Genomic DNA, 27,122 nt, shown 5'->3' with positions numbered 1-27,122 from the left:
CGATTCACGGGGTCGCAAAGAGTCGGACACGACTGAGCGACTGAACTGAACTGAAGAACTGATCAAGAAAAACTGATGGGACCATGGCAAAGACTGCTTGCTGTTTTGCTATATGGGTTCTCCTCTCCTATTTCGGTAATAGAACTGTTAATTTTTAAGTAAGTGACTGTCCCATAATAAAAACCTTGTAGTTAGGTAGGTGTGTCAAAATCCTAACAGAATACAGATGACATACTCAAAATGGGATAAGTCAAAGAGATTTTATTTCTAAAGGACCTATTTACTAAGATTGGGTGTGGAGGAACTGTAAGTATAATGCAGTAATCCAGTGCTCATAGCAACTGGGCTGTTATCTCCCTCAGGGCCTAATGGGATGAAGGGAGGGAGCAGTTACTAGAGACTAGAAAAAGAGAGAAGCAGGTAAAATCAATCATTTTTCAAGGATAAGTAACCCACCCAGTGCAACATTGAAGGGAGGGATCCAGCGAAATAAATGCCTGACCTCATGTTTGTTTGTTTGTTTTTTGATCTCTTGCTATAGCCCCTTGGAGAAGGAAATGACAACTGCTCCAATGTTCTTGCCTGGAAAATCCCATGGACAGAGGAGCCTGGCGGGTTACAGTCCCTGGGGTCACAAAGAGTTGGACCTCGCAACTCCATAACATAAGAGCCCCTATTGTCTACACTAGGGCCATAAAAAGCAGGGATTACCACCTCCCACTGATGAGGTGCCCGCGGGCCACCCCCACCCATGGCAGAGAGCAGATGAAGAGGACTAGGCAGTGGGCCTGGAGGATCAAATAGATGGCATGTGGGAATTACGTAACTACACTTTGGCCAGTGGAACAGAATTAGCAATAGTGTGATCAACTTTGAGGGGCACACCTTTAAAAGATGGGGCATGTCTTTCTCCTTCCTACATGCTGGACTGGTGACTGGAATTTGAGCAGCCATCTTGGTCATGAGATGAAAGCTGCATCCTGAGATTGGCAGAACAACATGAGAGAGGGAACTTGGATGATCAGGTAATTAGTTGATTTGGGAGAAAAACAGACTTGTAATCTTATATTTGGTTTCCTGTCACTTACAGCTGATGCAAATCTTCACCAATTCAGAGACCAAACAGGAAATTCTTTTTTGGATTTGGACTGTATTGGTTCTGATTTTTTAAACTTATAAGCATCTGAAATGGACTTTGTCTAGCTTAAGCTAAAGGGAAATTTATTGGAAGGATGCTGGGGGTGTCTCAGAAAATCAAAGGAAATGCTGAACTACCAAGATAGGAGAACCCAAGGCAGTTCTGGTATCTCAGAATTCTTCATGGCCTTTCACCTTGGAGGACTGCCACAAGTGTGACTCAGCTCCCACAGCTCCCAGGCTCTTCAGCAATCCATTCCAAATTTCGTATTTCTGTTAGAGAGAACCTGATTCAACCTGCTTGGGTCAGACGCTCATGTCTTTATTGGGTGTGGAGGGTCACAATGCAAACAGAGTCACTGGGATCCTTCAAGGTTCTTAGAACCACGGATGCATTGTGTGTCAAAGAGTCATCCCAATGACTGTGATGAAGGGACTGTTACCTCAATTTAAACCAATCATTTAAATACTAATAGCATGGACAATGATAATGACTGGTCCATAGAAGGTACCAATTAAATTAGACTCATTTTCTTTCATTTACCTTCTCAGTACCTGATGTCACCAGCTCATTATGAGGTAAGGATGGGCAACAACTCAAAGTCACAATTCTGTGTAAATTCAAAACTGTAACTAGATTCACAAAATTCTCAATATCTACCATAATCCAGGAATTCTACTGAATACAACTGACAGGAAAAAAATGACTAAATGCCTTTAAGAAATCAGACTTCAGGGGAAAGAAGCGTGTAGACAAATGATCATAATAATAAATAGCGGGTCATATGCCATAGGAGAGTTAAGTATCAGATGCTTTAAGAGAATAAGCAACTAAGGGAATTGGAAGAGGTGATGTTTGAGGAGGTGTGTGTGGGTGAGTAGGCAATGGCACCCCACTCCAGTACTCTTGCCTGGAAAATCCCATGGGCGAAGGAGGCTGGTAGGCTGCAGTCCATGGGGTCACGAAGAGTCGGCTTCACTTTCACTTTTCACTTTCATGCATTGGAGAAGGAAATGGCAACCCACTCCAACTGTTTTTGCCTGGAGAATCCCAGGGACTGGGGAGCCTGGTGGGCTGCCGTCTATGGGGTCGCACAGAGTCCAACACGACTGAAGCGACTTAGCAGCAGCAGCAGTGTGGGTGAGTAGGAGTCCTATAGCCAAAAATGGAGGGAAAGAATTCTGAATAAAAGAAATAGCCCGTGCAAAACTCCTGAAGCATGAAAATGCTCATCCATTTTCAGGGAAAAGCTAAGACCTCTATGTGAATAGACTCCTGGGCATTGACTGGAAACTCATTTATTCATTCAGTTATAATTCACTGAGTACTCTGTGCAGGGTTACCAAGGAGTCAAAGGTAAATAAGATGTAAGCCTTACCTTCAGAGGAGGTGGCAAACTCAGTAGCTACAATCAGATGAGCCCTAAGCAGAGGAGATGAAAACCCTATTGAGTGCAAGCTGGGGAAAGGACATTATCTAGGGACCCAGGAGGAGTCCAGAGCTGTAGGCAAGAGTTAGGACCTTGAACAACATGTAATAACTGCTTGAGTTTCTTTACCCTGTAGGTCATGGGGCTCCTGAAGATAAACTCACGTGTTTGTTAAAACCTTGCTAAAGTTTATTAAAGCTTGTCAAAGAAGATTCTGATTTGCTGAGACTGCTTTAAAACATCTGACTCAAGACAAATAAATCCCATTTGTTGCACGCATGTGTGCCAGGCACTGAGCTAGGGATTTTATATACGTTGTCTCATTTGAGCTGAGAAGGACCAGCAGGGGAGCGTCCCATGTACCCAACTTTGGAGGTGAGCAAGGCAGAGAATGGAGACAAGAACACTGTGTAGAGTGTGGGGAGTGGGATGACTCAGCAGGTTAATACTATTTTAAGAATGAAGCACAGGAGTTTAAATTCTTGCCTGCATTTCAGAGAAAAGTCCCTGCTCTAATCAAAATGACTGCCATTTATTTGGGTATGTGTGGTGTATCAAAGCCTAGATTATTCCATCAGTCAGGAATATGGACAGCTGCAACCTGATTAAGCTAGCCAGGGTGGATTTGTCTCAAGCAATAAGTCCAGGGAAAAGCAGCCCAACCAACAATCCTAGCAGAGGTACAAGCTCTTCCATCTCTCCAAGCTGGCTGCTGAATCTCCATTTTCCCCTCTATTCCTTGGAACGTAATTTCATCCCAAGAAGGAAGAAGGGGAGAAGGAAGGCTTTTGCGAAAAAGGTTTAATTTTTTTATTCAGGACCAGGTCCCTTTCCTAGAGACTCCTGTTTACATTTCATTGCCCAGAACTATGTCACATGGCCACATCCAAGTGCAATGAAGACTGGGAAATAGAATATTTTAAGTGGGTGCATTTGCTGCCCCATCCACATCAAAGTGGGCTTCCCTGGTGTCTCAGATGGTAAAGAATCTGCCTGCAAGGCAGGAGACCTGGGTTTGATCCCTGGATTAGGAAGATTCCCCTGGAGGAGGGCATGGCAACCCACTTCAGTAGTCTTGCCTGGAGAATCCCCATGGACAGAGGAGCCTGGTGAGCTACTGTCCATGGGGTTGCAAAGAGTCAGACATTACTGAGCGACTAAGCATACCACATCAAACTGGACTTCCCTGGTGGCTCAGTGGTAAAGAATCTGCCTGCCAATGCAGGAGTCATGGATTCAGTCCCTGGGTCAGAAAAATCCCTGGGAGAAAGAAATGGCAACACACTCCAGCATTCTTGCCTGGGAAATCCTAAGGACAGAGGAGATTGGTGGGCTTCTGTTCATGGGGTCGCAAAAGAGTAGGACACAACTGAGTGATTAAAGCATCAATAACCACATCAAATTAGTTTTGAGTCCTAAGGAAGGAGGACTTACATAGTGGGCAGCATATATAATTTCACTCCATGTTTCCAAAAGTTCTATAAGATAGATAAAGTTATTCCCATTCTACATATAGGAAAATAGACTCAGAGAGGAAAGTAAATTACCCAAAGTCATATGAAGTAGTGAGTATGGAATCACGACTTAATGGAATAAAGATTTTAAAATAAGCCTGTATCATTTCAAAAGCAAAAGATTTTTAATGATACATTTATGTCTCCCTTAGCTGTGTGACCTTACCTGAGTCACTAAATTTCCCTTAGCCTCCATTCCAAGATCTGTAAAATGAAGATAATTATCCTTGATTCAGCAGTTCTTGAAGTATCAAGTTAGATGGTGAATGTAACATGGCTGAAAAGAATAATGTGGATGGGACCCTGCTTATTATCCACATATGTATCAGCCGAAATGTCTCTCTCTTGGCTGACAGGAAGAAATGGTTCTTGGAGGAGCATGGTTCCGACACTGGTATCCAAGCCTGGCACCAGTAAAATCTCTTGAGTGGCATTTCCTATTTGGGCCCCATGACAGTTTCCCAGGAATTTCCACTGGCTGGGTTTCCTTTGTCCATTCCAGTAGCTAGCTGCCCATGTAGATGAATTATGAGCCACATTCCACAGCAGGTCAGATGAAAACTATGTGCAAATCGTTCACCCATCTCTCTTGCCTTCTTCCTCCGTGGCTGCTCCTCCAAACTAGAACTAAATTCAGGCCACTCCTCGGCCTGTGCTTCTTCTGGTGCCTTGTTTCAGGACTGAATAAAGCATCTGAGCACTGAGGGTCACATTCCAGCTGCAAACACAGCACAGCCCACCCTGTTTCAGGCCCTAGGCCTGGGTTCTTGCGTTCCTCTGCCTAGGAAGCTTTGCCTTCATTGTCTTCCCCTGGAGAGCATCTCTTCCTAAGAGATGCCCAAGCCGAGCTCAGGCTAACTCCCCGAGCCTCCTCTTCTGTGCATCTTCTCCTGGGTTTTTGGAAAGGTGTTTGTTTTACATTCTCTTCTGTATTAGCATGGAGTTCTGTCCATACTTTTATTACTGAACTAAACCTGTTCACAAGTCTGGCTTTGGCTTGCTGGGTACCAGCATCTTGTAAAAAAAAAAAAAAGATAAAGTAATCTTGATAACAAAAATGCATGTTTATTAGACTTAAGGAAGAAAGAATAAAAGATAGGATAGAATGAAGGAAGGAAGAAGGGAAGAAAGGAAACCACAGATATAAATGGGGGAGGGGAGTCTCATCCCCTTCCCATCCCTGTTCCTTAGTTATGTATCTGGTGTGACACCCCCAGGGACAAATCAGAAGAGAGTTGTAATTAGAAGATCGAGGGCTCCTGGGGAGACAGGTGTTCATTTTTTAGAATCTGGTCATCTTTCCATTCCTTTCTATGAATATACCATCATTTTAAAAACCATTCCCTACTTTGGAAGATTTTTTTTCACTATTACAAACGATGCTGAAGTGAATGTGCTTGAAAATATATTTGTGAGCACATGTGTGGATTTACCTATGTATTAGTGTCCTGGAAATTGAATTTTGGTGGAGACTCTATATTTAGACTCCCACTAACTGAATATAATCATATCCATTTTCTCAGAGCATCACGTACCTTGAACACTGTTGACCTTTTTAACTTTTGCAAATCTTGGAAGAAAATCTCATTTACTTAGTTTGAATTTCTTTGATGATTAGTGCAACTGAGGATCTTTCTATATGTTTACAGAATATTTATTTTTTTCTTATTTTGTGCCATTGCTGTTAGCATCAGAATCTTGACTCCAGTGGGTCCCACTCAGTCTTGAGATCCAGTTCTAACAACACCCCATTAAGTTTTCAATTCAAGACTACATGACAGTGAGGCAAGAATTTGTTAAGAAAGACAGAGACAACTCTCTGAAATTAGAGCTCCAAAAAGTTTTTGCTTTTGCCACCACTGCGTTTGTCAACCATGCACATCATTCACGGGGGTTCTGAGGGCAACTTTCAGGCCGTCCTCTTGAAGCATCTATTGAGTGTCTTTCGTTTGTGTGACTAACGAAAGAGTTTAGGTGGGAGGGTTGTACTTGGGTCTTTTTTTTTCAGTTGACTCGTCTGCCCAGCTCTTGTCTTTGCTTTGTCTCAGTCTGGCCAAGCCCCTCCCGTGTGAGATGATGTCTAGCTCTGCAGCAGCCTGACCGGGGAAGTCACCGTCTCAATTTTGATCCCTTGGTATTAAATACGTGTACTCTATTGCCTTTGTATGATGAGTCAGTTTCATTTCATTTCAAAGTCAAGGAGCACCTACTCTGTGCTAGACTTTGGGAATACAAAAATGGATAATACTCAGTCCCTATTTCAGGGGAGCCTGAAGTCCAGTGGAGATGAAAGCCAGGTAAATGGGATTACCATGGTCCCACAGTTAAATCAAGAAAGAGTGGAACCCTGGTGCTCTAGGAGACAGGTGAGCTCACCTGCTTCTCACTGATGACATCTCAGGCAGGTGATGTATACTCTGTGTGCTTCAGTGTCTTCCTCTGTAAAATGCAGAATGTATCTATATTCTTATTTCATAGGGTTGTTATGAGGATTAAATGAGCTAATTCAAATATAAGGCTTAGAAGCTGTTGTGTAGTAAGTGATCCATAAATGGTGGTTTTTAGTGTTAGTATCATCACTGATTTTTCAAATTACTATCAATATTATTATAATAGCACAGCAAAGGGACCTAACCCAGTCTGGAGGCTACTAGAGAAGGTGATGGCAAGGTTGAGTCTTGAATAGTAGAGAAAGGAGACGTAGCCTTGATCCAGAGATGAAAATACCCCATTATTATCATGTGCTGAGCAGTGACAATGGGTTGGCCATTTAGCCTATATGACCTCATTTACAAATGAAGACATTCAGACACAGAGAAGTTATGTAACTTGCCCAAGGTTAAAGCAGCTAGTAATATATAGTATTTTATTTCTTCTATTTTATAGTCAAGAAAGGTGAAGCAGGGAGTGGTTTTAGGGGCATGATTTATGTTCATATCTCATGTTCTTCCCACTTGCTATATTGCCATCCAAGGGAGTATAAGTCTTGTGTCATTGGGACTTTTGAACAAGACGTGGGCTTCTTTACACTTTGATTTCTCTCTGTCTAAAGCAGGCATCTCCACACCTCTCCTCTCTGCACACAGCCCTTCTTTCAAGCTCCAGGAGAGTCTGTGACAAGGAGTGGGCTCCCTCTGCAAGACATCTTGATTCCTTTGAAGAAAGGCAGCCAGGAAATGTGAAGCATGGTGATGGTGGCCTTTTCAGGAGTGGGTGGTGAGTGGAAACTTCCTGACGTGTCAAGTGACAACATCAGAAAGGAAGTGGAATTTTCCTGAGGCACAGGCAGGAGTTCTCCCCAGCTATTGATTTGGAGTGTGCATCTCGAATTTAACCCAGTGATTAGTTTGGAGGGAGGCAGCATGCATGCTGGGCTTTCATTTAGTGAGTTTAAAGGCATACAGCTTCTGATTTATTTTTCTTTCTTCGTGCAGGGCTGTTTTATTACTAAGAGTTGAGTGACAGGCTTCCCAGCAGACTCGAAAGACAGGTAAAATTTTAAAAAGGAACATAAAATTTTTCAAGGCACTCTATTTACCTTTTGTAATTTATTAATCACACCTAGTGAAGGCTGGTTGCCCCTCTGGGAACAGTTCAGCAAAGGAAAACTATTCTGAAGACTCAGCTTTCCAATCCCCTTTCTTTCCTTATGCTTTCTTATGGATGAGAGAACTAAGGATCCCAAATAGGAAGTAACTCATCCCAATCATAATATGGGTTAGAAATGGAAGTAAGTCTAGTCCTGTCTGGCAACCTCAGAATCATGAAACACAAAGACTATGTGTAGAGCTACATACATGTTCCCAAAATCTTCAAAGTTTTTTTTTTTAACTGATGAATTAATATAAGTACCCCCTTGCCTATATCTCTTCAATACCACTGAAGGACAAACTTCAGGGCAAGACTTACAAGGTCCTTCAAGAGCTGGTCTCTGTTTAACAGGCAAGGTTCATCTCTTGTCTTTCCTTCTTTGAAATCATCCATTTATATGGGCTTCCCTAGTAGCTGCTAAAGACTCTGCCTCCAATGCAGGAGACCTGGTTTCAATCCCCAGGTCAGGAAGATCCCCTGGAGAAGGGAATGACAACCCACTCTAGTGTTCTTGCCTGGAGAATTCCATGCACAGAGGAGCCTGGTGGGCTATAGTACATGGGGTCACAAAGAGTCAGACATGACTGAGTGACTAATACTTTCATTTATATGGAACATCTATATCTTTCCCACATAGAACATCTTTCTTACTGCTGGGTTGATGAACATGCTATCCATCTGCCTGAAACTTTCCTCCCTGGATGGATGGATGAAGGAATGAACAACTAGGGCCTGAATTTATAGCTCATTTCATTAGAAGTCATTGCCTCATTGGGTTAGTGTTCATTCGATCAATTCAAATTACCTCTAACTCCCCCAAATTATAATTTCTCTAGCTTGACTTTATCACTTGCTTGAGATTTTCCAATTGTAACCTTTGGGTCTGAAATAATTCCATTTAATTCAGGAAGTTGCCATACTTCCCTTGGTATAAGTCTTTCCTTTTAAAAATTCAAGAAATTCTCTCCATTTGATGCCTTTGTAGGCAAATCCTCCTCATCTATAAGCATGTAGATTCCAAGAAACCAAATAAAAATTTGAGAAGTTCAGAGTGAAAAAAAAAAAAAGAAAAAGCATTTGTATTATGTAAGTGAGCCACATTACTGTGAAGTTTGGTAGCTTCAAACTTCAAGCTCAAAAAGCAGGCATTTCCAAAGTGGGGGGTGTGCAAAATATGATATAAATGTGATGCGCTGCTGAGGGGAGCTAGAGATCACAGGGTGGGATGGAGGGGTGAGCATGGAAAATATATCCTATGTCATTGGCATGACGGAAAAGGCAGAACTCTAAAATAAAGGGGTGAAGAGATGGCATGCTGGGAAAGTTGGGGGATAGGTCATTTCACTTCTTTAACAGCACATTTTATTAAGTAGCTATGATGTGCAAGCCCTCGTCTGGGACCTGGGTATTTGCAGAGAAAAACAAGTGACAGAAAGAAAGTTTAGAATTTGACATCATGGAAACCTGGATTTCAGTTTCAGTTCCATCACACAGTACCAGTTTGATCTTGGATGGTTTGTTTTGGTTGCCTTGTTTGTAAAATGTGTGTGTACTTTCTTGTTTATCAATAGCTACTATGTCATTTAGACACTGTGCTAGGCACTGGACACCCAAAAGTAAACAAGACAGATAGGGCCCCCTCCTCCCAGAAGCTTATGGAGTAAGGGAAGAATCTGACAAGTTCTGAGAATAAAGTATTTGCTGTGGGAGGATTAGCAGGGCTGAGATACCACCTGACATACAGGACCATTAGGATTAAATGAGATAAAGTATTTGAGAGCCTACTGTGATTTTGAGAAGAGCACAGAACAGGAACGGAACCAGGCTGCCTCCGTTCAAATCCCAATGTGGCCACATATTAATTGTATCACTTAAGGAATTACTAAACCAATTTCCTGATCTATAACATGGGGATAATAATAGTAGTCAACTCATGGGGTTGTTAAGAAGATTAGATAAGTTAACATATGTGAAGAGTTTAGAATAGTGCCTGGCACACACTGAGTATGCAGCTGATATTTATGAATTATTGCTGTTGCTGTTATTGTTTGCACATGGCCCATGTGGGTGCTCACGATCACCAGTTCCCTACCTCCCCTCCACTGCTCTTCTGAAAGCAGTAGTCCCAGCAGTGAACAGCAGTCCATGTTCATGTTCCATCGTATATCAAAGGCCCAGAAGGGTAACTGCAGAAAGCATTGTTCTCAGTATAATTTATAATTTATTCCTGTCCAAGCCATTTGCCTTGTTGAGCCTTTGAAGAGCACAAAGTTCTTTCCTGTACTTGGCTGGGCTGAGCACAAAAGGTCATGGTAAAATTAGAGCTACAGGGACGAGTGCCTGGAAAAGAACTTGGGCCTCAAATGGATGACAACTGACTCCTTCCCTGGGAGCCTCAGAGAAGAAAAGGTCACGTGTTGATGTTCAGCCACACAGGGTCCAGGGGTCTCACAATCTTGTGAGCAGTGCTTGGCTCTGCTGGTACAAGCCATGCCGTCTCCTGGGTCATGTCTACCTCTTAGGGTCACTGTGAGGATTATATGGAATAACTAATTTTCAAATGCCTGACAGTTGATGGAACTGTCGTCCAGCCTTGTCATCAGATGATGTTCATTAAATTCTAAGAGCAAGAAGAGCTTGCTTCTTCACAGCACTGAGTGATGCTCGCTGAGGGGTTATGGTTCTGATAGCTGAACAGCTAAACAGCTTTCCTCCCCCAGTGTTTGAAGGTCTGGTCTACACCCTCCCAGCAATGCAGGCATAGAATTAGGGGTTCAAACTTCAGGAAGGCAGGCACTGGAGAGTCTTGCTCCTTCTCGTGCTCCCAGATGCTCCCTGGCATGCAGCAGGGATGTGACGAGTACTCGCTGAAAGGGTAAACTATAAGGACAGGCAGAGAAATGTAGTGTGTCTGGAGGCATGGTGAAGGGACTCAAAGCCACACTGTATAAAGAACATGGGTGGAACTAAGGCTGAAAAGCTGGAGAAGGAAGACTGGGGCACAGAAGTCTTCTGTGATTGCATCAGTCAGACTTCAACTAGTATGAAAGACAGATGACTGAGATAGACAGATAATAGATGATTGATAGATTCATTAGTGGAAAGTTAATATAAAATAGACATATGTTAATTCATCATGTTGTACATCTAAAACCAATACAATGTTATATGTCATTTATATCTCAGTTTTTTTTAATGTTAAATAAATAAATAAAAGTAAGGAAGCTGTTTCAAAACACTTAGGAAACTTAGGAAAGTTGTTGAGTCAATACCAAAAAGTTCATGTGCCTGATTTTTGTCTCTTTCTTGTTTGATTTTATTAATACCACTCCAAAAAAAATGAGAAATTTTATAATCCATATTGTTCCAGGAATAGCACAAGTTTGCTTTTTAACAGAATACCAACTATTTTAGGATAAATTCTTCTATACCTGAAAATCCCATTGATTTTTGTCTGAAAGCAAGAATAGCAAATCAAAGAGAAAGCAACTCAGTTTATTTGTAGATTTTCAAAATTCAGTCATGTTTCATATGTTCAATAAACTAAGGGCTTTTGGTTTCATGTATAGGAAGCATAGGGCTTCCTTGGTGGCTCAGTTGGTAAAGAATCTACCTGCAATACAGGAGACCTGAGTTCGATTCCTAGGTTGGGAAGATCCCCTGGAGAATGAAATGACAACCCATTCCAGTATTCTTACCTGGAAAATCCCATGGACAAAGGAGCCTGGTGGGCTACAGTCTATGAGGTCACAAGAGTTAGACAGGATTTAGCAATTAAACCACCACCACCATGATAGAAAGCCAATTCAAACAAATTGAAGAATAGGCTTAAAATATTATAAACTCTGATGAAAACCTATCACATGGTGACTCATTTGTAGACTACCCTTCAAAATAAAATTTAACAAGAAATGGACTAAGTATTCACATTTTCTGTATTAATAATTTTAGATTATCTAACATTAAAAAAGATAAATCATTTAAAAGAAAATGTAGTAGTTTACGATTGTTATTGTTATAACTGTTGTTAATTATCCTGTGTAATTGGGAGAGCTGGCTAAGCAAACAACATCCACAGATAAGTGGTCAGGAAGGGAAGACCACAGGGAAGTGTGGGTAACTGCAGACCCCTGCCGGCTATATGAACAAGCAGAGTCTTCCCAGGGGAGTTAAGGTTGAAATAGGGGACTTCAACAAAGATAAAGAGTCAAACAGATAGACAGGATGAGGAAGGCATCTCAGGTGGAGGACACAGTGTGGTGTAGAGGTCACGGGCTCCTGGTGTGCTCATGGGGTGCATAGAGTATGGGAGTGGGGAGACATCAGACTTAATTCAACCCTGGGGGCCACGTTGAGCTGCTATCACACAGAAGCTGTGTGGTGTCTCTGAGCCTCAATTTCGTCCCTTGTGGACTGGATGTTATATTACCTGCTTTATCTGCCAGTTAGGGAAGAAGATTTGGACCCAGTTGAAGAAAGAACTTCAGAGCAGGCAGGACTGGCTTCTGAGTTCCTGCTATGGACAGGTTTTCTGAAAGGATGACCTGCAAACACCCCTCCCAGGCCCATGATTTTGAGATCCCATGAGTCAGGGATGCAGGCCTTGCTCTGACGCTGCCCCTCAGACACCAGCCTCATTCAAAGCCTCGGTCAACATTTGCTGCTGGCCTGCTGGGCACAGTAAGATCTGAGAGGCACTTAGATGAAATGACACCTGAATCACTTCAACTTTAACACCCAGTGAATCTCTTCCTAGGAGCTGAGAAGGTAGCACGGATATCCTCAAAATGACATCACAACAAAAAGAGGAGAGTTAACACCATGTATGCCAATTGTGTGTGGGGGGGAGGGGGGTCGGGGGGGGAGTTGGTCACCCGATCTGTGGATTATGTGGCCTGGAGCAAGAGCTTCGACCTCACCACTCAGCAAACACAGGTAGCTTCACTGTACGCATCGGTTCCATGGTGAATCAAGACCTTGGAATTCTTCATGAGCATATCAAATCTCTTCAAATTCCAAGAACAGTTAGGCAGCCTTTCCCCCCTCGAAATCTTTGTACCTGCTATTGCATCCTCTTCCTACAACCCTTACAGCCTGTTTCAGGTATCTAATGCTGTGTTAACAAAGCACCCCAAACATAATGCTTTATAATGAAATCACAAAAATCTCTATTTTGCCCCCAAATCTGCAATTTAGGCTGACTGAGAGGAAACGGCTCTTCTCTGCTTCACTCAGTGTCAGCTGGGTGCCTCTAAGGCCGGGGGGCTGAAATTAACCAAAGGTGGGGTCCCTGGGCATCTCTCTCCATTGTGCATGGCTTTTCCAAGTGGTGTCTACATGTCAGTTTCAGGGTAGCCAGACGTCTTACCAGACAGCTCAGGCCTCCTGAGGCATAAATCCTGAGAGGGGGAGAGAGAGAGAGAGAAAACCAAGCAAAATCCAGGTTGCTTTCAGTGACCTAACCTCAGAAGTCACACATCGCTTCTCTGCCCTCTCTGGGAGGAAGTAGTCAAAAGCCACCACCCAGATTCCAGAGCAGGGAACACAGAGCCCGCTGCTTCTCCATATGAGGCAGGCCAGTCTCACTATGAGAGGAGCACATGGGACGGGAGATACAGCTTGCTGAGTCCATTTCTAGAAGGTATAATCTGTATCCACTCTTTTCTGTCTGAAAAACCCTTCTTATGCTTTAAGACCCAGCTCAAACATCACCTCCTTTATAGAGCCCCCAAGTTCCTAAGAGCAGGTTACCTCCTTGATGAGGCCTAACTGTACTTTGTACCTCTGCTTTCAGAGCACTTAGCACCCTGAAATGACATCTGTCTCTTTCTGGAGTCTGTGAATGGCGAGTTCTTCAAGGTCTGAGGCTATAACATGTATTTCATTGCTCCTAGCTTTTGGTACTGGGGAGCTGCTTAGGAAACAGATGTTGCTACAAGCTAGACTAGGGCTTCTCATACGCTGGACTATGTGCTGCAGAATGCCTGGGTGCTCGTTCAAAATGCAGACTCCCAGATCTGCATCAAACCTGCTGCACTGACTCTTGCAGGAGGGGCGCTAGTTTAATCAACTGCCCAGATGATTCCAATGGGTATCAATCTTTGCAAGCTATCTTTGTGTTCCCAGTGCCTAGTACCATGCCTGGCACATAGTTACTACTCAGTAAATACCTGCTGAATGAATGAGTGAATAAGTGAGAGAATGAATGAATATTTTTAGACTGTACTGGGTACACGAGAGTCAGTTTGCTCTTTTGGCTAATGGGACATCCAGGTCTGGCTCCAGAGTCAGATAGGCAGACATCCCTCGAGGTTAAGTCCAGGTGGGACTCAATGCCCCCATTGGCCCTTAAGTGTGCTGGCTTTCCAGAGGAGGTGGCTGAGCCAGTAGAAGGGAGAGACTTGGCGGTTGTAAAGTTAGTGCATTTTCTCCCCCTCTACCAGAAAGCTCCCTTCCCATCCCCACCTCCCACTCGTCTCCCTTCCCCCAAGCATCCTGTCACATCCCATATCAGAACCATTCTGGAAGCAGTATTTGCTAGTTTGACATTTCAAAATAGCATCTAGGAGGCTAAAGATAGCTAGGTTACAAGGGAGGTTAAACAGCTTGCCAAATGACGCTGAGCAAATTTGGTCTTCTCTGCGATGTCCGAAGAGTTCTTTGATGTTTTCCCTCTACTTGGAGGAGTAGAGCATTGGATGGAGGGAGGATACTGAGCCAAGAGCCAAAGGGCGCAACCCTGGGGGCTGGGAATTCAGTGAATGGTAAAGGAGTGTGTGTTTCAGAGGTCAGCTTTCTCCAGCTGTCCAGGACGACAAGGCAGAGACGGTAAGAGCCTGCTTGCCTGGCCGCCTGTGTGTGGCCCTGTGTCTACCTATGCATCTGGTTTCCACTGAGACCAGCACAACCATGAGGAAACAATTTGTCCATGTGAGATAGTAAAATTTTTTAAATGTCACTAGCCTTTTACTTCCTTTTCATTTCTTCTTGGCTCATCCCCGTTTTAACTAAATTGCCCCAAGCCAGAACTATGTGACTATGGATGTGGTAGGTGGGGGCCAAGACCCTGGTGACTGTGAGGAGACACCATGTTCCCTGGGGATCAAGTACCCACTCAGCGTGTCCAAACAATAATACCTACCATTCATGGACCATTTGCTGTTCGCCAAGCTCTCTGCTAAGCTTCTCACATCCTTTACCTCATTTATTCTCACAGGAGCTCTGTGCCTTAGGTGTAGGATGGCCTCCTTCCCAGGTGGCACTAGTGGTAAAGAACCCGCGTGCCAATGCAGGAGACATAAGAGTAGAGGATTTGATCCCCGGGTCAGGAAGATCCCCTGGAGAAAGGCATGGTAAGCAACTCCAGTACTCTTGCCTGGAGAATCCCATGGACAGAGGAGCCTGGCGGGCTACAATCCATAGGATTTCAAAGAGTCAGAAACAACTGAAGCGACTTAGTATGCGTAACTTAGCATGCATACACCATATAAATGAAGGTCTGAGAGTCAGGGAAGTTAAGAACTTGCTTCTGGGACTGCAGCCAGTGCTGTAGAGTTGAGACTCCAAAGCAGGTGTGTCTGACTCCAAAGACAGCTCTCCTCCCAACCATGTTACTTAGGTTCCTTTTACAGAAACAGACATCTTCCCCCGCATGCCCTGCATTGAATCTATCCCAGGAATCAAACCACCTTCAAAGGGCAAACGGGTACCCCTTGCGATGGGCAGGTTGCCAGGATGGACACTCACGCTCGGTGACTCAGCAGCACAGTCCACTTGTCTGACCTTTTCCCATGTCACAGATATCTAATGAAAGGGCTAGCCCTGCTCGTGTCCTGCAGCCCCAGGGGCAACCTGAGTCACAGGAGACGGACTGAATGTCAGAGTTGAAGTGAGTGTCTCTGCCTCACCCTCTCTAAATGCGGCTGCAGCTGCCCATTCAGTGGTGGCTGAGCTGTCAAGCCAGCACAGGCTAGCAGAGAAGCAGGAGGGCCGCTTGCGGGGGTAGGATGCTGGTCATCTGGCTAAAAAAGGGGGGTGGGGTGGGGTGGGTGAGGCAGCCCAATTATGCCTGGCTTTGCTTCCAAGCTCTATAATCGGATTCAGGTGCTTCCAAAAGCTCCTGCCTCTTCCGAGCAAATTCAGTTAAGGGCAGGGGGAGGGCGCGCTAATGGTTTCCACATTGGGGGCCTCTGCAGAGAGGCCTCTCAAGAGTGGGGGCAAGGAATCTGACCTTGCCTCCAAGTAGAGTCGTGCTGGAAGGAATGCAAATGTGTTCATTAAGCACCTCTTACGAGTGAGGGTCTTAGGTCTTGTAGGCTGGACACTGAGAATATGATAAACAAGCAATCACAGATGTAGCCTGCCCGGAGCTTACAGCTGGTGGGAGAGACAGAAAATGGACCAGAAAATTACAATACAGAGTGAAGAAGCCTGCAGGTACTGTGGAGCGCAGAGAAGGCCACCTACCCAGATTCAGGGGAACAGTTGGCTCCCTGTTGAGTGGCTGAAGAGGAGTTCACTGGGGAATCTGAGGGTTCTGGGAGCAGAAAAACAGCCCAGGAGAACATGAATTGGGGGAGGTGTAGAGCTGGCCAGAGCATCGGTGGAATAGCACAGAGTGTAAAGAGGTAAGTTAAGAATGCGGAGAAGTTGGTAAAAACTTTTGGCCTTGTAACTCAGCAAGGAGAAGGCCAGAGGTCTAATACAATCCGTTTAGAAAGGCCAGTCTGACCGGGACGGAATAGACTGCGTAAAGGGAGACCAGTGAGGAAGCAGCGGGAGTGGTTCAGGGTCACACCAGCGTGTCTCAGACTAGGGTGGTGGCTGAGGGGATGGTGAGGGAGGGTATATCTGGTTATAAGGCCAAATCAACAAATTACACGGTCCTTGCCTTCAAGGAGAAAAGAGTTTTAGTTGAAAAAACATTTTCTCCCTTAATTCATCCCAGTCTTACATGACCAGAAGGGAGCTGAAGGGTCATTCAGTTCAATCTCCTTTTTGCAAGAAGTCTAGTGGTTTTCAACCTGGGTTTGAACTCCTTCAGTGAGGGAAGGCAGTAGTGGCAGCCTGGAGAGAGTCTGGATGGGCAGCTGGCCTGGACACAAGCTTTCTTGAAGTTTCAGAAACCCCTGGACCTGAGTGACGGTACACCCTGCTGGTGGGGCCCCTGGTTCCAAGCATTGGGGCAGTTTTAAGGTGACATCTATTTTGCCAGCTGTGATGGAACAGGCTGCTGCCCACCCCTACTCCCCCAGCAGACGGGGGCCACAGAGGTTGGCTGGGGGCTGAGGGCACTTTTCTGTCAACAGACCCACCTATGAGTGCTTCCTAAGTGTCTGCCCTGTGCCAGCCTTGTTCCTGGAAACCACTGTGATAACACTCCCTGGGTGAGAACCAACACTCACTGACCTTTTCCATGGGCAGAATCTGCAGGAAAAGGTTGTTGAAATTTTAATGACAGCAATTCCTGAGGCTTGTAAAATTCTTTTAACATTTCTCTAAGCACAGACAACAACCGCATCTTCTCTTAGCCTGAGCGGGGTTCTACAGCTCAAAAGCACTCACTCACTCAGGGTCACCCTTGATCCATAAACAAGCCTGGGGGAGGGGCAGAGCTCCTGGGCCCTAGAGCCCCAGTGACCTGGATTCACATCCTTTGTGCCCCATATGACAGTGTGACTGTGGTCCTTACTTTACCTCTCTGAGCTTCCTCTTCTGTAAAATAGGGATAATATGCCGATTTGAAAGGTTGTTGTAAGTGTTCAATAAGAAGATTCTGCCTAGCTGGTGCTTGGGGAAAGCTCATTTCCTTGGCCATATTTCTCTTTCATTCCTATATTCCAGATAAGGACATGTCTAAGTTTCCGTAACTAGAAGAAGTGGTGCCTAGCATATAGAGCCTTAGTCAGCTCAGGCTACTATCACAAAATGCCAAAGACTGGATGGCTTAAACAACAGACATCTATTTCTCATGGTGCTGGAGGCTTGGAAGTCTGACATCGGGGTGTCTGTCTACATGGTCAGGTCTGGTGAGGACCCTCTTCCTTGCTTGTAGATGACTGTCTTCCTGCTGTATCCTCACATGGCAGAGGGAGGAAGTTTTGATGTCTCCTCCTCTTCTTTTTTTTCTTAAATTTATTAGTTGGAGGATAATTGCTTTACAATGTTGTGCTGGCTTCTGCCATACAACGTGAATCAGCCATAACTATACGTATGTTTCCCCCTCTTGAACCTCCCTCCCACCCCCCACCGTCCCATCCCTTTAGATTGTCACAGAAAAATATGGAACGCTTCATGAATTTGTGTATCAACCTTGAGCAGGGGCCATGCTAATCCTCTGTATCCTTGCAATTTTAGTATACTACTGCCAAAGTAAGAACATCCTCATTTTTTTTTATAAGGTCATTAATCACTAATCTCATCATAGTGGCTTTCCTGGTGGCTCAAAAGGTAAAGAATCTGCCTGCAAGGCAGGAGACCAGGGTTTGATCCCTGGGTCAGGAAGAGTCCCTGGAGAAGGGAATGGTTACTCACTCTAGTACTCTTGCTTAGAGAATTCCATGGACAGAGGAGCCTGGCGGGCTACAGTCCATGGGGTCTCAAAAGAGTCAGACACAACTGAGTGACTAACACAACAATAACAATGCCATCACAGGGGCTCCACCCTCATTATCTCATCTAAACCTAATTTCCTCCCAACCTTAGGGTTAGGGCTTTAAGCTATGAATTTAAGGGGATACAAACATTCAGTTCATAATACAGTGGGCCTAAAATCAATGTTAGTTCCACTTTTCCTCCACCTCAAGGCCCTGAACTAGGGCTATCTCTTCTTCACGCTTCTCCTTATGCAGCCTCTAGTGCTTCCTAGGGACCCCCCTTTGAGAATGTCGTGAAAGCCATGAGCCTCTTCCCTGAAAACACACACATATATAAACAGACACCATGCACACCTTGTCACCCACGGAATTCCAGATCCCTGAAGCTCACCTATGGACTCTAATAACCTGCCATAGCACCCATATGACACAAACTACCTTTGGCCACAAATTGTGGTTCCGTTTTCTAATTTCCCCAGGTAGATTTTTAACTACGTGAAATAGGAAACCAGCTTTTCTTGTTCAAGTCTGTATTCCATATAGTGACTGGAGAGGGGGGTGTATATAGTGAATGTTAATTGATCTGGTGGATAAACAGAGGGATGAATGGAAGGCTGCATGGATGGACGGTAATTTGGCTGGTGGGTCTGTGGGTAGGTGAGAAGATAGGTCAAGATGGATAAATAACAGAAAGGTGATGAGTGGTAGGTGGGTGAACAGATGTATGGGTGCTCTGGGTGAGAGGATAAGTGGGGAGATGGATGGGTGGATAGATGACTGGATGGTAGGATGGTGAGGTCTTCACCATGCTCAGAGAAGCACCCAAGCAAACCCTTCTTGAGAAGATAAATTCATGGTGGTGGGGATCCAAATACTGGAGGACCTGGAAAGCTCTGGAATTAATTCAGTAGAGAATACAAACTCCGGAAGGATCAGAAGCAGAGGCTGCATGGGGGGGAACAATGTGTTGGCAGGTGGGGTCTGAAGAAGGGCTGTGGGCTCCGGTGGGAGAAGACAACGCAGGGTCAGAAAAGCCAAGGAGGAAGCTGGACAAGAGGAGGGGAAACCTCTGATGGAGAAAGCAGCACCGGTACTAAAAGGAGACCGGAAGCTACAAAGACCCACTTCTAAGGAGAAGTGGAGGGCAGGCAGGATCTGGTGGGGAGCAGAGATGACTGAATGGAGACAGAAGAATTTATGACCTTGGGATTCTGAGCCACTCATTCAACAATCATTTGCTGAGCTCCTCCTGTGTGCCAGGGCTCACTGTAGGTACTGAGGAAAAGTCCCAGTCTGTGCCGTTAGATAAGAAAGACAGAAACACTAATGAAAGTTGAAATTTACACAGTACTTACTATGCACCAGCCACTATTCTGTTTAAGGGTGACTCGCCTCAACAACAGCCATATGAGGGAGATATTATTATCATCCCTACTTGGCAGACAGGGAAACTAAGGCACAGAGAAGGTAAGTTATACTTTACCCAGGTAACACAGCTAATACGTGTGAGAGTCAGGACTGGAACTCAGGTTCCAGAACTTATGTGCTTCATCCTTGTTGCCATTAAATGGAAGGTTAAACAATAGTTGTAATGCAAGGTGATGGCAGTCTGAACCATTACAGTGGGTTACAAAGCAGGGATGAGATGACTGACTGGCTGGTTGGATCTAAGAGGATTTGAGAGAGGAGACCCTTGGGAGCTGGGCCTTGGAGAATGAGTCAGGTTTCTTAGGCATCCTGCAAGAGGTATGTAAGTTGAAGGATGAGGGGAAGGGCATACCAGACAGAGAAATTGAGTTGTGCAAAGATCACAGGCACTGGGGCATGAAACAGCAGACACCTGTGCAGGTGATGGTACGTGGCTCTGTGTGACTGCTCGGCAGGGCTGGGAGCTGGGAAAGGGGAGACAAGCTACACATTGGAAAAATGCCAGGGACTGTTCCCTCATACTTATGTGAAGGTTTATGATGTTCAACACACTTCTCTATCCCTTTAGGAAGACAGTATGTGGCAGACTGTATATATAATATTTTTGTTCCCATTTTTTAGATGAGGAAACTAAAATTCAAAGTACAAAATCCATGAGGTCTATTACTATGACCATAGCCAATATCCATCCTATGATTACTGTGTGCTAGCCACTGTGTTCAATGCTTGTATGCAATTTTTCATTTCATTTCTACAAATTTGCCATGAGATAGATGCTGCTGTCAAGCTCATTTTAAAATAAAGAAAATCGAAACTCAAAACCAGTTAAGGTCCTCCCACTAGGATGATCAATCAACCACCACACAAAGGACCTGCTCTTTGGCACAACGTAATACTGAGCTTCCCCAGTGGGTCAGCTGGTAAAGGATCTGCCTGCCAATGCAGGAGACGAAAGAGATGCAGTCAGGATCCCTGGGTCAGGAAGATCCCATGGAGATGGAAATGACAACCCGCTCCAGTATTCTTGCCTGGGAATTCCCATGGACAGAGGAGCCTGGTGAAAAGGGGTCACAGAGTCAGATACAACTGAGCAGGCATGCATGCAAAACTGTCTTCGCTGACTTTGGATTCTAGTCTAGCCCACCTGAAAGGAAGATAACATGCTTTGAGTTTTGCATAAAACCTTTGTGGAAGCAGATACATTTAATGATGAAAAGTTTCTAACTCTTCTATACTAAACTATCTCCTCTGTGGGTGAGCCAGACTGAAAATCCACTGGGTTCCAAGACTCCTAGGATATCCTGGTTTCTTCACAATCAGGACCTAGAGATCATGACTTTCATTTCTTTGCGAAAGAAAGGGCTTAGACTGGGCATGAGCCAGGCATGAGATAGGCCTGGGCTGCAGCGTGACAGGTTCCTGGCCTGGGTGAAGAAGCCTCCATTTAGAGCTGGGATAACAAAAGAACCAGGTAACATTCACTGGGTACTTACTTTGTGCTAAATAGCCTTCCTAACCTTAAAAACTGTTTACCTGTTATCTGCCCAGGGAAGCAGTAACCATTATAGCAATCTTTCAGATGATAAAATTGAGGCCCAGAAGGCTTAAGTGACTTATCCAAGATCACGCAGCAAGTCAGTAGTGGAAGCAAATTTCCAGCTCGGCTAGTCTGGCTCCAGACCCTATGTGCTAACCTATATATTATATCTGAAGGAGGCTTTTGTAGCCAAAGAGCCAAGCTCTACATTTTACCTATAAGGAGGATCCAGAGAGATCATGAAACTTCATTAATAACACACAGCATCACCCAAACCTCAGTTTAGTACTCAGAAGTTTTCTCTCTAGAGCCATTCCACTCCTCCTTCCTCACCTCCATCTTCTTTGTGGTACCCTTCCCTCCAAGCTGGCCTTGAAGGTTAATGGGAACCAACTCAGGAGTCAGTCATACAGGGGGTTAAATCTTGGTCATGCAGCTTTTCAGTTATAGGTACTTGGACAAGGTGCATGGTCTCTCAGCCTCAGTTTCCATATCTATCAAATTATTATACAGTCTTATTCACCTAGAAGAGAGGTTGAAAGGGTTAAATGCGGCATTGTTTGGTCACTCTGCATCATTGTTTTAATTTTTTCAGAGCGCTGTGAAGCACACCATCTATTGGACAGAGCTCCTTCTGAACAATCTCCAGCGAAGACTAAGTCTTCAATACATCGTTGGATGCACGCATGCATTTTCTCCAATGACTGTCTAGCACAAAGGTTGGACGACTGAGCGACTTCACTTTCACTTTTCACTTTCATGCACTGGAGAAGGAAATGGCAACCCACTCCGGTGTTCTTGCCTGCAGAAGCCCAGGGATGGCGGAGCCTGGTGGGCTGCCGTCTATGGGGTCGCACAGAGTTGGACACAACTGAAGCGACTTAGCAGCAGCAGCAGCAGCAGCACAAAGGTCAGTGTATTAATAGGTAGATACTAGGTGACCTCATAGGATCTGACTGTCTGCATTAAACTAATAAACTAATTTTGGTTGAGGTGTCCATAGCGGCTAACATTTGAAACTAGTGTCCTTGAAGGTAAGATTGCCATTTTAACTGCAACTTTATAACAGACAGAAGTAGGCTTTTTTTTCCTACCATGGGACCCAAAGAAAAGTTCCTTTAGATATGACCAGGAGAGGTAGAGGGAAGAACAGCCAGTGCTGAGAAGGCAGGGGAGAGCTGGGGTGCAGAGGCAGCAGAGGAAGGTGGGGAGAGATGGATTCAAGACCCAGTAAGCTCCCTGCCCACAGGTTTGCTTGTTTTCAGTGCTCACTGCCCAGAGCCTAGGACCACCCAGGGCACATCATGGGAGCTTAGTAACTGTTTAAAAAAAAAAAAAAAGTATGAGAATGAAAAATAAAGAGAGGCAAGGAGAACACATCGGGCAGGAAGAGAGAAAAATAGAGACAGAGCTCCATCAAAGATAGAGAAGACAGCCAGAGGGGCCTGAGGCGGCTGGCAGCCGGGGGCAGAGGGAGGGACTCTGCTGGCTGAAGCCCAAGGACTCGGCGGGGGGGTGGGGGGGGGCGTGGGGGGGACCCCAGCGGGAGGGGCGGTGGCCTGGCTGTGGTGAACAGAGCGCACCCCGAGTGCAGCGCCTGCGCCCAGGGCTCCAGACAGCCCAGCCTGGAGAGGGCCGTGGCCGTCAGAAGGTCACGGCCGCGCCGCGGGACTTTCCTGGGGTGGGGGTGGAGGACCTGCGAACAACGCTGGCCTTTAACTTCCCAGGTCAGACCACCCCGCGCTGCCTCCGGTGCAGGGAACCCACCCTGAGCTAGCCTGCCCGAGGGACCTGTCCTCTGGCCTGACTTTTTAAAGTCCCTCCCTGCCTTCAAAGCTCTGAGTGCCTCCTTTCCCTAGCCGGAGGCTTCTCACACTTGAGTGCATCAGAATCAGAATGAGGCTTTGTTCATTTATTTAATTGAACGATTTAATTAAGTCGATGACGCTCCACCCCACCCTCCTGTTTCTGACTGGTGGGTTTAGGTTGGAGCCATAGGCTATGTGTTTCTTTTAAGTTCCCAGGTGATGTTGATATATCTAGTCCCCGTACCCAGGCTTGAAAACCACTGCCCAGTATGGGACAACTGTCTCCCTCCTTTTCCTCCTTGATCCACCAAGTAGCTTGTTCAGCCTCTCAAGAGAGTCCGGAACCCCTGATCTGCGCCTGGGCAAAGCCCGGAGGGTACCAGGAATCCCAGCTCCCAGCCCCCGAAGCTGTCTGGTAGCAGCAGCCGTTTCTCTACCCTTTCGCGGGTAGAACTGGGATCCAGAACAGGGCAGAACCCTGAGGAGTAAAAGCTGAGTGGAAAGCAATGTTAATCAAGTCCATCTCCAGGAAAGGGAGAAAAAAGTCCTTTTCTTCAGGAGAGGAGAGTGCATGGAGGATTCCTATTTAATGACCAGTAACACACTGATCAGTGCCACTGACACTTACTCCTACCAGCTGGGGATTGGGGGTCATAAGGGAAATAAAACTGGGGTCAATGTCTTAGGGAGAATGCTTTCTAGTAGGCAGATTAACAATAAACTTAGGAAAATAGTATGCTAGAAATAAATTATAAATCCTATGGGGGAAAAAACCAAGTAAGGTAAGGGGGTGCCACTGAGTACAATTTTAAACAACATGGTCAAGGTAGGCCTTGTTGGGAAGGTGACATTTGAACCAAGAGTTAAGGTAGGCAACCATGTGATACCAGAGAGGAGAGTTTTCAGGTAAGGGGAACAGCTGGAGCGAAAGTCCTGAGGTAGGAGCATGCCTAGCATATCCGAGGCCCCACGGAGAGGTGAGTGTAACTGAGTGGGGCGGGGTATGGAAAGAGCTGAGCAGGAGATTGAGGACAGAGAGGTAAGAGGCAGGCAGGAAGGTGTTATAGGGCTGGGGTGGAGCGACCATTCACAGGGTTTGACTTTTACCCTAAAATGTCCCTCCATTTTTCTTTACTTTTTTGTCCTGTTCTTGCCTCTTCCATCTACAATACCAAGTTTAAGAATAGTGTTAATCTGGCTCACAGCCGGAGCTGGTTCTGAGAGACAATTTTCAGTAGGTTAGTCAGGCCATCCATCTCAGATAGTTAATACAGGTTATAATTACTTTTTCTAACCTGCAGGACAGACGGTGAGCTGTTTACATTTGCCTCAGCATCCTTCTTTCTTTTTTCCCATCATTCTCCATGCCTCCTCCAGGCTCTAGTTTCCCTGATGCCCCTGCTCCCTGACACGCCCCAGGCTTCTACAGCAGCACTGTCCAATCAAAATAGAATATCAGCTGCACATGTTATTTAAAATTTTCTGGTGGCCACATTAAAACAAAAGTAAAAAGAAATAGGCAAAATTAGTTCTACTAATAGATTTGATTTAACCCATTATAGCCAAAATAGCATCTTGTCAACATGTAATCAATACAAAAATCAATGAGATATTTTACTTTATTTTTTCCTATACTGTCTTTGAAACCCAGAATGTATTTTACACTCATATCACACCTCAATTCAGCCTAGCCTCATTTCAAGTACTCTAAAGCTTCATGTGGCTAGTGAATACATGGACTGCACCACCCTAGACTCAAACTCCTGATCTTTCTTCTCAACAAAATTAACTCTTCCTGTTTCTAGAATAAGCTGACACTTCCTTCAGGAAGACTTTGCTGATTTCTTCACTTCCCTCACTGGCATGTAAGAAATAAATGAGTAAAACTGTATGAATATATGGTACTCAGAATAATCCCTGGCACAAAGTAAGTTTAATTGAGGTGTTAGCTATTGTTATTATAGTATTTACTGCCATTGTAATAAACTGATTGTTGTGTAATTCTTATATAAGAATTATATATTTAATTTCCTGCTTTCCTCTCAGGCTACCCTGAAAACTCCATGAGAAGAAAATGGCTGCCTTTTTCATTGCTCCACCCTCGGGACCTTGTGTCTGGGAAAAGTAGATTCAGTATAAATGTATTAAATGAATGAATAAGAAAGCATGCTTGGAGTTATGACTATTTTAATTCTAACATTATAGTAGATAATCATAATCCTGGAGGATATGACATCAGGTTCCATTTTTACAGAAGTTCAGACAGTAGATACTATAGAGAGATGAAATCTGGTCTCAAAAATGAGGAAGAAGAAAAAAAAAAGCAGAGTGGTGTGATGAAAGGGTCCATGCTCTGAATTCAGACAGATTTGGGTCTGAAGTCCTATTACTTTACTCACTACTAGTATGACCCTGGAGAACTTAGTTAATTTCCCTGTATCTCAGTTTCCCCATCTGTAAAATGGGGATATGAGTATTTTTTAACATTATGTTATATTCTGGGCTTCCCTGGCAGTTAAGATGGTAAAGAATCTGCCTGCAATGCAAGAGACCTGGGTTTGATTCCTGGGTCGGGAAGTTCCCCTGAAGAAGGGAATGGCTACCTACTCCAGTATTCTTGCCTGGAGAATTCCATGAATAGAGGAACCTGGCAGGCTACAGTCCATGGAGTCACAAAGAGTCAGATGTGACTGAGTGACTAACACTTTCACTTTACATTATATACCTACACTCAAGGTTAGTTTGTAAGTGGCAGGAACACAGGTCCTAATCTCAGCCCAGGTATCTGCTTTACCCCTTTGTGTAACAAAATCTACTGTGTGTGTGTGTGCATGTTCTGTTAGTATTCAGTGAGGTATACTATAGACACAAAGTTTTGATACACATTAGATGCCCACATTAGTATGTGTGGTTTTTCTTTCATTTCTATACAGCAGCATGGGATCTTTCTATTCTCCTTCTCTTTTTATTCCTCAAACGAGAAAAGTTCAAGAAGTTTACTTACTATTTCAGGGAAATTTCACCATCCTGCCTAGCAGATAGAGTGAAACAGGTTCAAGTCAAGAAAAGACCCTTTGGCAAAACTGTAAAACTTAACACTTTAGTCTCCCCACCCTTTTGTCTCCTTCTTCAGCCTCCCTACTTCCAGAAAGTCCTTCTTTTGTACCATTTTGGTTTCTGGCATTTTCTTCTCTCTCTGGCTCCCAGAGACAAAAGGAATTCCCACCCACACTGAATTTTGTTGCATGTTAAAGAGGAATTCCAGACACCTAGAGATGGTTGCCACTCATTGCTCAGGGTTCTCAAAGCTCTTTCTCTGGCTCAGCCACAGTGCTTTCCCCATTACTTCCTAAATGTCTGTGAATGCATTTTCCCCCACCAGACCCCTGAACAGTATGTGCAGAAACAGCCATGTCTCTCTGAATCTCAGCCCTTAGGAATCAACCAGACACATAGTAGGTGCTGGATGAACATATGCTAAATGCATATGTGCATGTATGATGTCTGAGTGCCTGTTTCTTAATACTTCCCCTCCAAAATGCCCCAAAGACTGACAGATGTGTGTGGTGAGAGCTGTAATGGGAGGAGGTTGGCTACCTTCTTAGAAATGAAACTGAACACGCCTCGAAGCTCAGCTCCACTGTCTGCTTCCCTCTGGTGTCCTCTGGGAATGACAGGGAGGAGGTTGGAGGTGGGGAGCCCAGGAGGGCTGACAAGGTGCCCTCTTCAGCACTGAGTCAGCAACACCCAGCCCCGTGGACACAGGAAGATCCAGCTTTCAGGGGCTGAGTCACTTGAATAACTGGAATAGTTGTTTAGATCATAATGAATTCCCAGAACCTTTCCAAGCCAACCAGCAGGCGCTTGCTCTCTCCCTACCCTAAAAGCCTTCTAGCTTTGTGACTTAGCAGAAAGGAAGAGCCGGACCTGGGATTCTGCAGGAGAGAGGCCTCAGGGGAGCAGGCTGCAAGTCTCCTTGCCATTCCCATCAGCTGGCACTGCAGGTTGTTTCTGGACATTTTCATGTTTCCCAGAAGATGTAAAAGGAGACTGGCATTGCAGGCAGCAATCCCGCACAGGCC

At 44.9% G+C, this 27,122-nt stretch overlaps 1 long non-coding RNA gene and 1 other non-coding gene across 2 annotated transcripts; one reads left to right on the top strand and one right to left on the bottom strand.

The window, feature by feature from the left end:
• Positions 1 to 15,716: 15,716 nt before the first annotated feature.
• Positions 15,717 to 25,207, top strand: LOC138987244 (uncharacterized). Its single transcript, XR_011463711.1, has 3 exons — positions 15,717 to 16,299; positions 21,828 to 22,142; positions 25,087 to 25,207. It is a non-coding gene; the product is annotated as an uncharacterized lncRNA (long non-coding RNA).
• LOC138987396 (U6 spliceosomal RNA) lies at positions 17,948 to 18,050 on the bottom strand. The gene has a single exon (XR_011463872.1). It is a non-coding gene; the product is annotated as a U6 spliceosomal RNA (small nuclear RNA).
• Positions 25,208 to 27,122: the final 1,915 nt, after the last annotated feature.

The sequence above is a fragment of the Bos mutus genome, chromosome 3 (genome assembly GCF_027580195.1).
Source record: "Bos mutus isolate GX-2022 chromosome 3, NWIPB_WYAK_1.1, whole genome shotgun sequence".
NCBI classification, from domain to species: Eukaryota; Metazoa; Chordata; class Mammalia; order Artiodactyla; family Bovidae; genus Bos; species Bos mutus.
The sequence above is the reverse complement of the archived record's forward strand: the minus strand, read 5'-3'. Positions and strand labels throughout refer to the sequence as shown.